The sequence below is a fragment of the Ostrea edulis genome, chromosome 4, assembly GCF_947568905.1.
Source record: "Ostrea edulis chromosome 4, xbOstEdul1.1, whole genome shotgun sequence".
Classification (NCBI taxonomy): Eukaryota; Metazoa; Mollusca; class Bivalvia; order Ostreida; family Ostreidae; genus Ostrea; species Ostrea edulis.
In genome coordinates this window covers 23,597,845-23,609,800 of record NC_079167.1, presented here as the reverse complement: position 1 = coordinate 23,609,800, position 11,956 = coordinate 23,597,845, and positions in this window count along the sequence as shown.

The window sequence follows — 11,956 nt, the reverse complement described above, 5'->3', positions numbered from 1 at the left end:
TATGCATTGTATTGTAAAAAAAAAAATTGTGAATGGGGTTGCTTCAAAATGAATATTCATATTATAATATAGTATTTTCTATATATAAGCTATCTTTAGCACTGTACTTTGACAAACTTAGATTTATCTTTCCAAACATGTCGTCATGCATATATAATATATCAATTGTCTTAGTTTAGCTTATATCACTTTGGCTAGCAATGATTTGGATGCTCACATTTGAATAATGAAAAAGAGTTCAGCTTATAAGTACCTTTATTTCAAATGCAATACTTATTTAAGGTGCAATCATATAATCATGCAGTCATCAGACACTTTGCACTGCAAATTATCTTATAAAAAGTCATTTACATTTTTCTTTGATAATATAAATTGGCACGTGATGTATAATTGCTTTTATTGATAAAGTACTACTTTGCAGTGACACAGATTAAAAATTTAATTATAACCATTATTCAGATCAATAGTTATAATTATCATTCAGTGCTCTGTAAATAGCTGTACAAGATAGGGGTGTGTCTAGTGCAAGCTTATTTAGGGTTCTTCTTTCACATCTTTCCTACTTCAAAGAGCACACCTGTGGTAGAAGGAATGTAGGAAAAAAAGTCACCGATAAGAGAAAACATTTTGTAAATGTCAATGTTTTTAATTTAAATCGCTTCCACAAGGAACCTCCTATCAGAAATATGCCTTGACCCAGTATGAAGGTCATTTTTGACAAGGTCACAGGGTACTACATGTAAGTAACGTATTAAAATATGGTTTTAGCCATATACTTTGAAATGAAAAAAAAAATCAAAGCTTATACTTTAGATAAAGGGTACTTTAGACTTAAAGGTATGTCCTGACCCTAAACCAGAGTAATTCAGATAAGGTCAAGGTCACCAGTTTTATAAGAATAAAATTCTTGCCATAACCATAACTTTGTTGTGGAAAAAACCCAGAAGATTATACAAGACATGAATGATACTTGTGATTTTGAGAGGTGTAACAACCCTGCACTATGATTGTTTTAACAAGGTTAGAAAGAAATATCATTAATACAAAAGTCAAGGTCTCAGAGTTCAAGATATATCTTAGAAATTTAAAATTTGAAAGGACAAAACCTTGGATTGGAAGAGTCACGGTCGTAGAACTGAGAATTTAAATATTTTTGGTCCATGACAATTTGATGCTTGGACTGTTGATAGATTTTGATACTCACTGCAATTTTTGCTCTCAACATGCATTCATTCCTTATAACATTTCCATTAGAATTTGGACAAAATAGCAGAGTTCTTTAAGCTATTTTAAAGTGAACCTTTTCTGTTTACCTTGCAGGGTCATCAGTCCTTAATCCTTGAGACAGCTCTAGTTAGTGTTATTTTGACATTTTATGATTGCAGCAATTGCAAGATATTGAACTATTGTTACATTTTTGTGACAGATGATTGAACAATCTAATTAAAATCAGACCCTAAGATACGCTCACAATCGCTTATACAGAGTATACAGCATGAATTTAAGAAGTCTGATTTTAATTATATTGATGATTGAAATACCGATTTTAGGTGAAGATGTTTTAATTTATTTCAGGTTTATGAAGAAGGGGACATGGGTTTGATTCTCAGAATAGCAGTTTATATATACATTAGCATGCCTTAGATGAATATATATTTAGTTTGCTTTGCACATATTTTTATTTTTTATGCACATTTTCCTTTATATTTCTCATGATATATTTAAAATATTATGTATGGATGGTGATGGCTGGGGTTGAGTTATATATAATTTAGTATGAAAACAACCTAATTTTTCCCAATTTCGTGTATATAAAGATCTTTATAACACAATTGAAGCTCTTTCTCTCTGCTTGCTGAAATCTTTACTACTTTTCTAACACTTCTACTGCACCAATCTAACACCATTATAGGTAGTGTACGGACAGTCTAAGACATGGGTTCAATTCCCATCACTACCAGAGTTGAATACATTTTTGTAATAAATTATAACACACTGCATGGCTTAATTTAACCTCACTGTTACATTGTTGTTTTTCTCTATTGAAAGAATTTATTTTATAGTTTTAGTAATGAAGTAATGATGATTTATTTTATAGTACCGTTGTAATCGTATTTACTTTCTTGAATTTAATGAAAACAAAAAGAATATAAGAATATTTCTATTTTAAGAATATTCATTGCAGTATTTTTATAATATAGATTTTGTACACTGTTTGAAAAGATCTTTTTCGTGCTGTATTCATTTCTTAATTGTTCATATAGAGGACCAGTTCCTTTCCAAGGGGAAATAATCAAGAAAAGGCAAAATATATAGTGGGGTCATTAAAAAAAATTCTTTTGAAGAACCATCGTGGCAGATAAGGTGAAACTTTTGTGAAAGCTTCCTGATATAATGTTGATTCTAAATAATTGAAAGCATCACCCCAGGAGTAGGGTGGGGCTACAATAGGGAATCAAAGTTTTACATTGGAATATGTTGGAACAAATCTTAAACAATCTCCTTCCCAAAAGCAACTGGACCAAAAAATGGTAAATCTTATGTGAAAGCTTCTTGACATAATACATGATACTCTAAATTGTTCAAATAATGACCCCTTGGTAGGGTTAATTGGGACACAATAGGGGATCAATGTCTTAATTGGACTATTTAAAAAAAAAAAATCAAAATCTTCCCCAAAAGCACTATCGATCTGCAAATCAAAGTTGTGTTGACTAAATTATTTTGCATTTTAAAATATGGACCCTGGGTTAGAGTTGGCTAAAATCAGGATTGAATTTTAAGTAATACTTGTATACAAAAAAAAAAAGGAATCTTCTCCATAACTGTTAAGGCCATGTTTGTCATATTGATACTAAAGCATTCCTATCTTGTGTGGATTCAGAGACCCCCTATAGTTATGGTAGGGTCATAATAATGGAGTCTCAAATTTTCTTGGGAATATAAAGGAGAAAATTCTTTTAAAAATCTTAAGAACAGCAGGGCTCAAGTACTCAGGTGAGCTTTGTGGCACATACACCTCTTGTTTCAAGAATAAACATTATAACTTAAGTTGCTCCTGACCTGAGGGTGTGTCAATACCCTATCATAAGGTAATTGACTGAGGTTAAGGTCACAACATTTTGTGCATAGTTTTGATCCAATAAAAACCCCCATGGTGGGTATTAGTCCTTCTATGACATCTCTGGATAGGATGATGATCTTAAAAGATCAATCTGCTTCATTTTTCTGTATTTTAAGTCATTAGCTTTAGAAGTTTTGTGTTAGTGTTTGTGTTACTGTTATTCAGTGGTAAGGTTGAGTTTACCTAAAAAAACAAACACATTCTAATGCAACTGTTTTGTAAAATGCATTTTGATTGCCTAATGCACTGTAGTTTGCGGCAATAAAACGAGCATTTACGAGACGGAGAGTATTTGATTAATGCGTCAATTTACTGCCTAGATTTTCCATGAAGACCCTATTGGAAAATGCACATTTCTGGTATATACCCATGTTAAATCAGGCCATGTGTTGAGCAAAACATTTGGAAAACAATACGGTATGGATTTTTATAATGCAATACTTAGCAAGAAACTGCTTGAATGGTACCTGTTATGAGTTGATGTATCAGTATGATACACAGTTAGATACATGTACATGTACTTGAACATGTCCAATATCGATCAATAAATTTATATTGATGTCATAAGTTGATTCAGCCTAAATGGTAACACAGGATCCACATAATAATAATAAAAGATTTCAGTTACATTTTTATTGCAATTAATTTATAGGCATCGGGTTTATTAACACATGGCATAGTTTGGTCAAATTGATATGCAAATAATTCTTAATTTGGTTATTTATTGCATGCTTTCTTACCTGAAACCTTTGATAGGCCCTTTTTAGACAAATATTTTTTCAAAGGTTTTAGTGTAATTTTTTTTAAATGTTGACACTATGTATTAATGTTGCATATCTATATTTTGTTTTGATTAAAATGTAAACTACTTTATAAAATACCTGTGGATGTTTAAATGTGTGTTTTAAATTAGGTGAATTAGTAGGAAAAACACATATAGTATAAAATTATAACTATTCCTTCAACACTGTTCAAGACAATGTTGTTTTAAAAGCTAAATCACTTCGTGTTGGAATGTTTACATGAAAACTTCTCTTGTTTGATGTATTGAATGTATTGTATATTAAACTTAATTTTACTTGATAATCTTCCAAACCATAGACTTCTGATGATAAAATTATGAAAACACTGTTCACGCTTTTATTTATGAGGGCCGAAACCTTCTTGGTGCTTTGCCTTTAAACTTCATTTTATAAAACTTGCTTTTTTTTTTTTTTTAAAACATGCTTTTTTCGAAGAAAAGTTATAACCATGTATTATAAATTATTTTGCACCAAGAAGGTCTCAGGAATAAATCTGTTCTCTTACCTGACTGATGAGGCCCAAAGAGAACATTTAAATATCAGCATTTTCAAAAGTATATTTCTTATTTCAAAACAAGCATTAAGAAGCCAAAGAGGCACATCAGATTTGATGTATAGATGCACCTTTTTAAAAAACTTCTTTCTACTACAATACTCAGTATCAGTGAGTGAATGGAAGCATTAACTGAGAAGAAGATTCATTAAAATATTCAATATGATGTGGGTGTTGCAGTTGGGGTGGGAAAAGTTGTGATGTAGCTGGAGGGGGGAAGCCCAACTCAATCATTTGAATTAAATATTGGTTATTAATCATCACAATGTTCGTTAAAATAGTGATTTTTTTTATTTGAATCATTCAAATAACAAAGAGGAAAGAAAAAGTGTTAATAAACCTTGCACATCTACTTCCAATTCATGTGTACTTACTGACCTATAGCTTTCAGTTACTACATGTATTAAACTGTTAAAGTACTTATAATATTCTTATTTTGTAATTCCTATTTACCATATTGACATTATTGTGGTGATAACCCTTACTACAATATGTCCACTGTCGTATGTATTTACATATGTGTGTAGAACATTTCTTTTCCACCTATATTTTAGAACTTTTCATTCTCACAGGGGTCCAACACAAAACTAATTTTATCCACTTCATTAAAATACATATGTGGTCATTATTGTGTTTATACATGTATGTCTTAATTTACCAAAATATTACAGGCACTTAACATATTTTTCTTATCTAAATTTCGGTGTACTCTGCAACGTAAAGCTGGCCGGGGGGGGGGGGGGGGGGGGGGGGTGTGTTAAATACCACTGTGCTTAATTTGTCAAGGTATCTTAAACCATTTATACATTGGGTTAAAATTCCAAGCAAGTTAATACCTTTGTTACCTTGAGTAACACATTAAATATCATAACATTAAACTAACACGTAAAAGAGACGACTGATACGGGATTTGACCGTTTTCTTACTTGATTCTAGGCCTACTTTCACTTTGTGTGTGACGTCACAATTATGGTCACATGGTGTGCAGGGAGCTGCCTTTAGACTCGTTCAAAAAAAACTAGCGAGATTATAATGATGAAAATCTGACATTGCACAAAGAACAGAAACGTGCCTTTCTGTTGGAGTTAAAGACGTCATTTTGTCCATGCGAGATCATGTGGTTAGCCGAACTATATTTATCAGACGATAACAGAGGTGAAAGTGAAGCTTGCGTAGCGCGCCCTCTGGTGAGAGAATGCTGCTCTGGTAGGGAAATCACAATCAACTGGGGTACTAACAGTTCACATTGTACTTCCGGTTGGTATAGACAGCTCAACCTAAGTTGAGTCGCCCAGAATTACTACACTCTTCCCTCTCCCATTGTGAAGATATAACCTCATTAAATAAAATCAAAATTATCAATCTGGATGAAGGTACCAAATAAATATCTTCGATCCACCAATAAAAACATAAAACAATGTATGGTTGAAGGTACCACTATAGTATCTCAAACCATGTGAAGACGCCATGCTAACATCTTCCTATAAAAATATGCATCTCGGCTCAATGAAATGGCACGAGGATAACAGAACTATTTGTACAATACTTTGTCATTGTTCAGAGTGATCAGCAGTAGCAGTAGCAGATCTATTAACTGTACCATCAGTCAGAACTAAGACCTACGGTGAACGCAGATTCGACAAGGCTGCATCCACACTCTGGAACAATCTGCCTAGCCAGCTCAGAAAGCCAAAAATCTTGAATGTTTTAAATGTCTGCTAAAAACTCATCTTTTCTGTCAATCCTATAACCTTTAAATAGCTATGTACTGTTGAATTTAATGATCTTTGGGCACATTTGTGTTTTAGATTCCTTTGAGTGGTTTTACTTGTTTGTTTTTCATATATTTAGGACGTTGTATGCTTGCATCATATTTTATACTTTAAATTGTCTTGATTTGTACTTTTTATCCATTATGACATAATGTTGCATTCATGCTTATATGTGTAAGGATTATTCGTTGTGTATTCTATGGTTTTTCTTTTAATTATCAATTGTAAATTTTAGTATGTTGTACAGCGCTTTAGAGTATTTTTAGATAAGGCGCTATATAAGTGTACTTTTATTATTATTATTATAGTTGTCTTAAAATATACAATATAAAAAACAAAATAGTAATCACCTAAACACTCCATCGAAATATAATTACTAATGATGTGCACTTATGTGAGGTACAGTAATCCTTAAATAAATTACAATTATAAACTAGTTTCAAAATCATGCAATTTCATAAATAAAAAACCGGAGGTGATGAACAATTATCAATCTCAGAATTCCTATAAGGAATACAAAAATACATTTGCATACATCTGCGTTTGGTAATTATATTGTTTATCTAATATTGCATTCTAAAGATGGATTTCAGATAGCCTGTTAAATCACAATATCTATGATAAACAATTGATCCTGTTCTTATACTAGTATTGCATTGCAAGAATTTCTAGGAAAGCTCTCTTAAAAGATTGACTAAATTGTTGAAACTTCAAATAATACCAACATCACTCACACTCATGAACAACATAATTGAAACAATAAAAATCTTATTATGTTCATTATTTTATAACCTTGTGCATTTTCTACATATACACTTCATTCACATGATGTGTGCCTGAATAGACCACAAATAATTGATAACTATAAAATCTTATTAATTTCAACGCTTTACAACCTTGTGCATTTTCTACATGCACACTTCAGTCACATGATGTGTGCCTGAATACAACAAAAGATTATCATGGTCAAATAAACCTTACCATTTCATATCAATCTACTCTCACCACTCACATTCAGAGCTAGCATGTCTACCACAGTTCACTCAGTTAAAAATGGCACAATATGTACATCATGGATCTGACCTCTCCAACATGGTTTACTCGCTTACTTACATGTATCATGCATAATTATTTCAAATTAGCATAATGACTTATTTCATATAATGAATTGTACAATAATGAACGACAATAAATGTACACTGTACAGTATTTACATACGACAACTCGTTGCAAAATAGTAAGTCAAATGCACAATTTCACATTTAATTTATATCATAGTTGCAATTCCATTTCCATAATAAACCATTAAAATCGTATCCTTACATGTAGGTTACCTATCATTTGTGCATGTAAATTTTGCATTTATGCATAAATGCAAAATACTTCAATGCCCAACCATTTAGTTTGAGTCTATGTATTTTACAATGGAAAGTCAGCATATTTTAATCACACAAAATATCAACAGTGATTCTCCAAATAAAACACAATGCAGTGCAATTACACATGCAAAAAACACGCAGAAAGTTTAACCTACATTTACGTCACTGCATCAGTATACTTACTAACTGCTTTTGCACAGCAAAAGTACAATACCATTTCAAAATATCAACTGAAAATCTCCAAATAAAACACACTGTGCAATTGCACATAGAAAAACATTCAAGTGTAACCTACATTAATGTCAAGTGCATAAGTATATCATTCACAATACATTTATGTGTTATAGCTAATAAAGTTATGAGAAACATGATGCGAATTTATGCGATTATTTTTGCTATAATACTGAACATTCTCCTTGTGCTCACAATTACTTGCCTACATTTAAATTTCAAAAACAAATAGTAAACAAACCAACATATACATTAAGTTTAACATTACAGATGATAATTACATAATTCCTACATGTACTATTAAATGTTCTTTAGTAAAATATGAAACACCAGTCGATACAAGAAAACGGTATTAATGCTGTAGATGTATGACACTTGCTTAATAGCTGAATCTCTTTAGTCGGGTTGGATTCGGAAAGACGCTGGTTGACGGAGGTGTCCTGGAATGCCTCGGGGGCTAACACACAATCCTTTCCTGGAAGTTTGTCCTTTCCGTCATAACAACCCAGACCAAACAGAAGGGGGTGGTCACATAGGCAATATCTGGTGTTGTCATGGTGACCTTGACTATGTCAGGAGGTGACTGTTGGTTTCCATTGGACGTCATGAAAAAAAAACAGGTCTCCATCTGTTTCGTAGACGATTCAGTAGCTTTAAATACTCCACTGATAAGATAGGAAGAGAACTCAAGTATTATTGCAAAGCTGAATTTGCTCAAGAGATTGTCACTGATTCCAAATAGACTCAGTACGTAATTAGAGCAATTATATAACTGATCACGACTTGGTATCTCTCTCTTTCCACTGACATTACAATGTAGTGATTTGGAGACAACAGACTTGTCATCTCCAAGGAACTGACCATTCCATTTGGTGTTGCTCAACAAATCGCCACTGATTCCAAATAGACTCAGTAACCCACTGTAGCAACTGTATGGCTGGTAATGCATTGGTTTCTCTCTCTTTTCACTGACATTAAAATGCTGTGATTTGAAGACAACAGATTTGTCATCTTCAAAAAACGGATCACACCATTTGGTATTGCTCAACAATTTGCCACTGATTCCAAATAGACTCAGTAGGTCATTATAACAAATATATGGCTGATAATAAATTGGGTTCTCTTTCTCTTTACCAACATTAATATTCTGCGACTTGAAGACAACATACTTGTCATCTTCAAGACATGTAGCACTCCATTTGGTGTTGCTGTCATATCTGAAAAAACATTTCCCTTGTCGGGAGTTTGTACTTAGCGATTGAAAGTTGTTGCGGGAACAAGGACTTTATGGGACACTTCAGTTCTTCGTTTTCTAAATTGCCATAAATATCCGATTCAAGAGTCCCATTGTTTACCGCGATTCCATAACGGCCAGATTGCAATTCTAGATAACGTTCCACTGTATCATTTGCTAACGGGATGACTGGTTCAAATTAGCACATCTAATTCGCAGGCATTGATGACGTATATCCTGTTCTTCTGTGGTTCTTCGATGTACTTCAACTGCATTTTCTCGGTATAATCTGGTTCACCACTGATATTTGGGTTATGCACTCCTCCATTTACACAGGCCTTCACCACTTCTATATCATAGACATAATTAGGGTCCACATATTTCAACATCAATCTAGCCTGCTCTGTATTGAAGGTGGTGCCCTGCTACTCTGAGAATTTAACATTACTAAAGGTTTTGATTAATGAGTTTGATGACTGGAAGTCTACAGACTGAAGGGCTCCTCCAAAGCTAGAGTCTAAGGAACTGTATATAGCACCATACACAATGGTAGAATGGGAATTCTTGGTCCCTAGATGTCTCTTTTCAAACTCTTCATTACCATTATTTACAGCTAGACAGTTTCCTGGCTCTTTAGGTTTCAGACCATTAAATATTGGGGTTTCAAATGCCAGAAAACCTGCATTATCTGGTTCAGATGCCAGAACAAAAGCTGTATAATGCTGGTGAATTAGTTTAGGAGGAAGAGAGTCTGATTGTGCAAAACTATACAAGACCTGTATATTTGGTAACTGAATATTGTTGTTTTGGTCAACCTGATGGCCCAAAGAGAAGCACCCCGGGTGAGGAGATGGTATACTGGCCAGAGAGTGAGAAAGTCTGTCTCTGTCTTTTACGGGTTGGAACAGATATCTAAACGTTTGTTTAATTCGTCTCTGACTAGAGCTGTGTTCTGGCACAGCCAAGAGATTGCTGGACCTGGCCCAAGCTGAGTGTAAACTGGGGTAGGCTTAGGCGGAGACAAAGACATCCCATTAGAGTCACTTTGTTGAGAAGAGTCCTCCTCAAAATACATATGGTTGTAGTTTGATAGTTTCTCTGGCTTTCGGTTGACCTCGACCCCAGGGAGTGGGGGGAGGGACAGCTTCTGCACCATCCTCTGCCTCTAGGTCCTGTCCAAATTGTGAAAGCTCACTTGGACTACGGCGACGTTCAGCAGTCTTGATGTACCCAGCATCTCCAGACATCATAGAGGTCAAGTCTGTAACACTGCATGCATCGTACTGATCAAATTCAGATAAAGGTTACTTGTCCTCCGGGTCACTAATGAGTACATTTGTACTACAAGTATCACTGGTTGTGTCTGATATCTCGGATGCATGGTCTTGCCGTGGAATGAAACTGCTACTCATGAATTCCTGCAGCCTGCCATACTGATTCGATTCTGTTGAATGTACTGAATCAATGGCCAGTCCATTAGTACTCCCTGTATCACTTACTGTAGACAGTGTTTCCATTCTTTCAATTTCTGCTTTGACTTCAGAATTTCCCAATATATTAGTGACATCATCACCATTAGGTTTTGAAATTGTATACAGGCAAGGAATTTTCTTGGAAAGGCCTCTGAGGAGGAGGGGCCTCCTCAACAATTCCTGTCTGTAAGAGTGACGTATTCCTACCACTGATGTAGGGTGTATCATGCCCACTGACTTTCACAGAGATCATGTCAGACATATTGTTCTCCTGATCCATGGACAGCATTTTCTGTTTTGACATCAACCCCGAACACTTTGAGTTCACAGTCAGTGCTTCTTGAGGTGGTATCTGGTTACCAGTGATTGACAGCCAGTTACCTACCTGTTGTTGTGGTTGTTGCTGAAGTTTATGTTTTGATGGTTGTGGTAATTGATGAAGCTGCTGTTGTGGTGGTTGTAATTGTGATAATTGCTGGGGTTGCTGTTGTAGTTGGTCACCTCGGTTCAATGACTCAGGTTGTTGAGTCTGGCATAATACGTTACCAATATGTGACGGCCCATTATTAGCTGGATTTTGCTGCACCATATTACTAGGAATTGGTTGCACTTGATTACCCAGATTCTGTTGCAATGGGTAACCATGATATGGAACCAGACCAGGTGGATGCATGTTAGATTGAGGCGTCGGATACGGCATCCAACCAAATGGTGTCCATTGGTTAGCATACATAGGTGGCATATGCGAGTATTGCTGTTCAACTGATTGATATGGTGTATTAGGGTATACCGGTTGGAGCATGCCGAACTGAGTTGTGTCAGGTAGAATGTACTGATTTGACATAACCTCACCGAATGTTGACTAATTTTGAATAGGTTGACCTGGCATATACATGTGACCTTGCATGTTATTAATTCTAATAGTGACCCTGTATAGATTGACTTGGCAAAATATGACTATACAACTAATTTACTAGATGATGCTTTCTCATAGGTACTACATGTAGGTAGGCTTGCTACAAATTATCCAATGGTTGGCTGACTTGAGACAAGTTTACCTTTGTTCTTCTGGATAGTACCTTGTGATTAAAGTTCAAGGTCAAGTGTATCTAAATTTACACCAGGTACAGGTTGACTTTCTTTCTTAAATCCCAATTGTTCAATTGAGACGTCACCATTGACAGTGAAGGGTTGCAAAATTTAGGCCTATACTCGGCGCTAAAGGCCTTCCAGCAGGGAGGGTTTTTTATCATGCCACACCTGGTGTGACACGGGGGCTCGGTATTTGCGGTCTCACCCGAAGAACCACCCCATGTAGTCGCCTCTTCCGACTAGCAAAGCGTACTGAGGACCTATTCTATCCCGAATATTCACGGTGTATTTCCTTA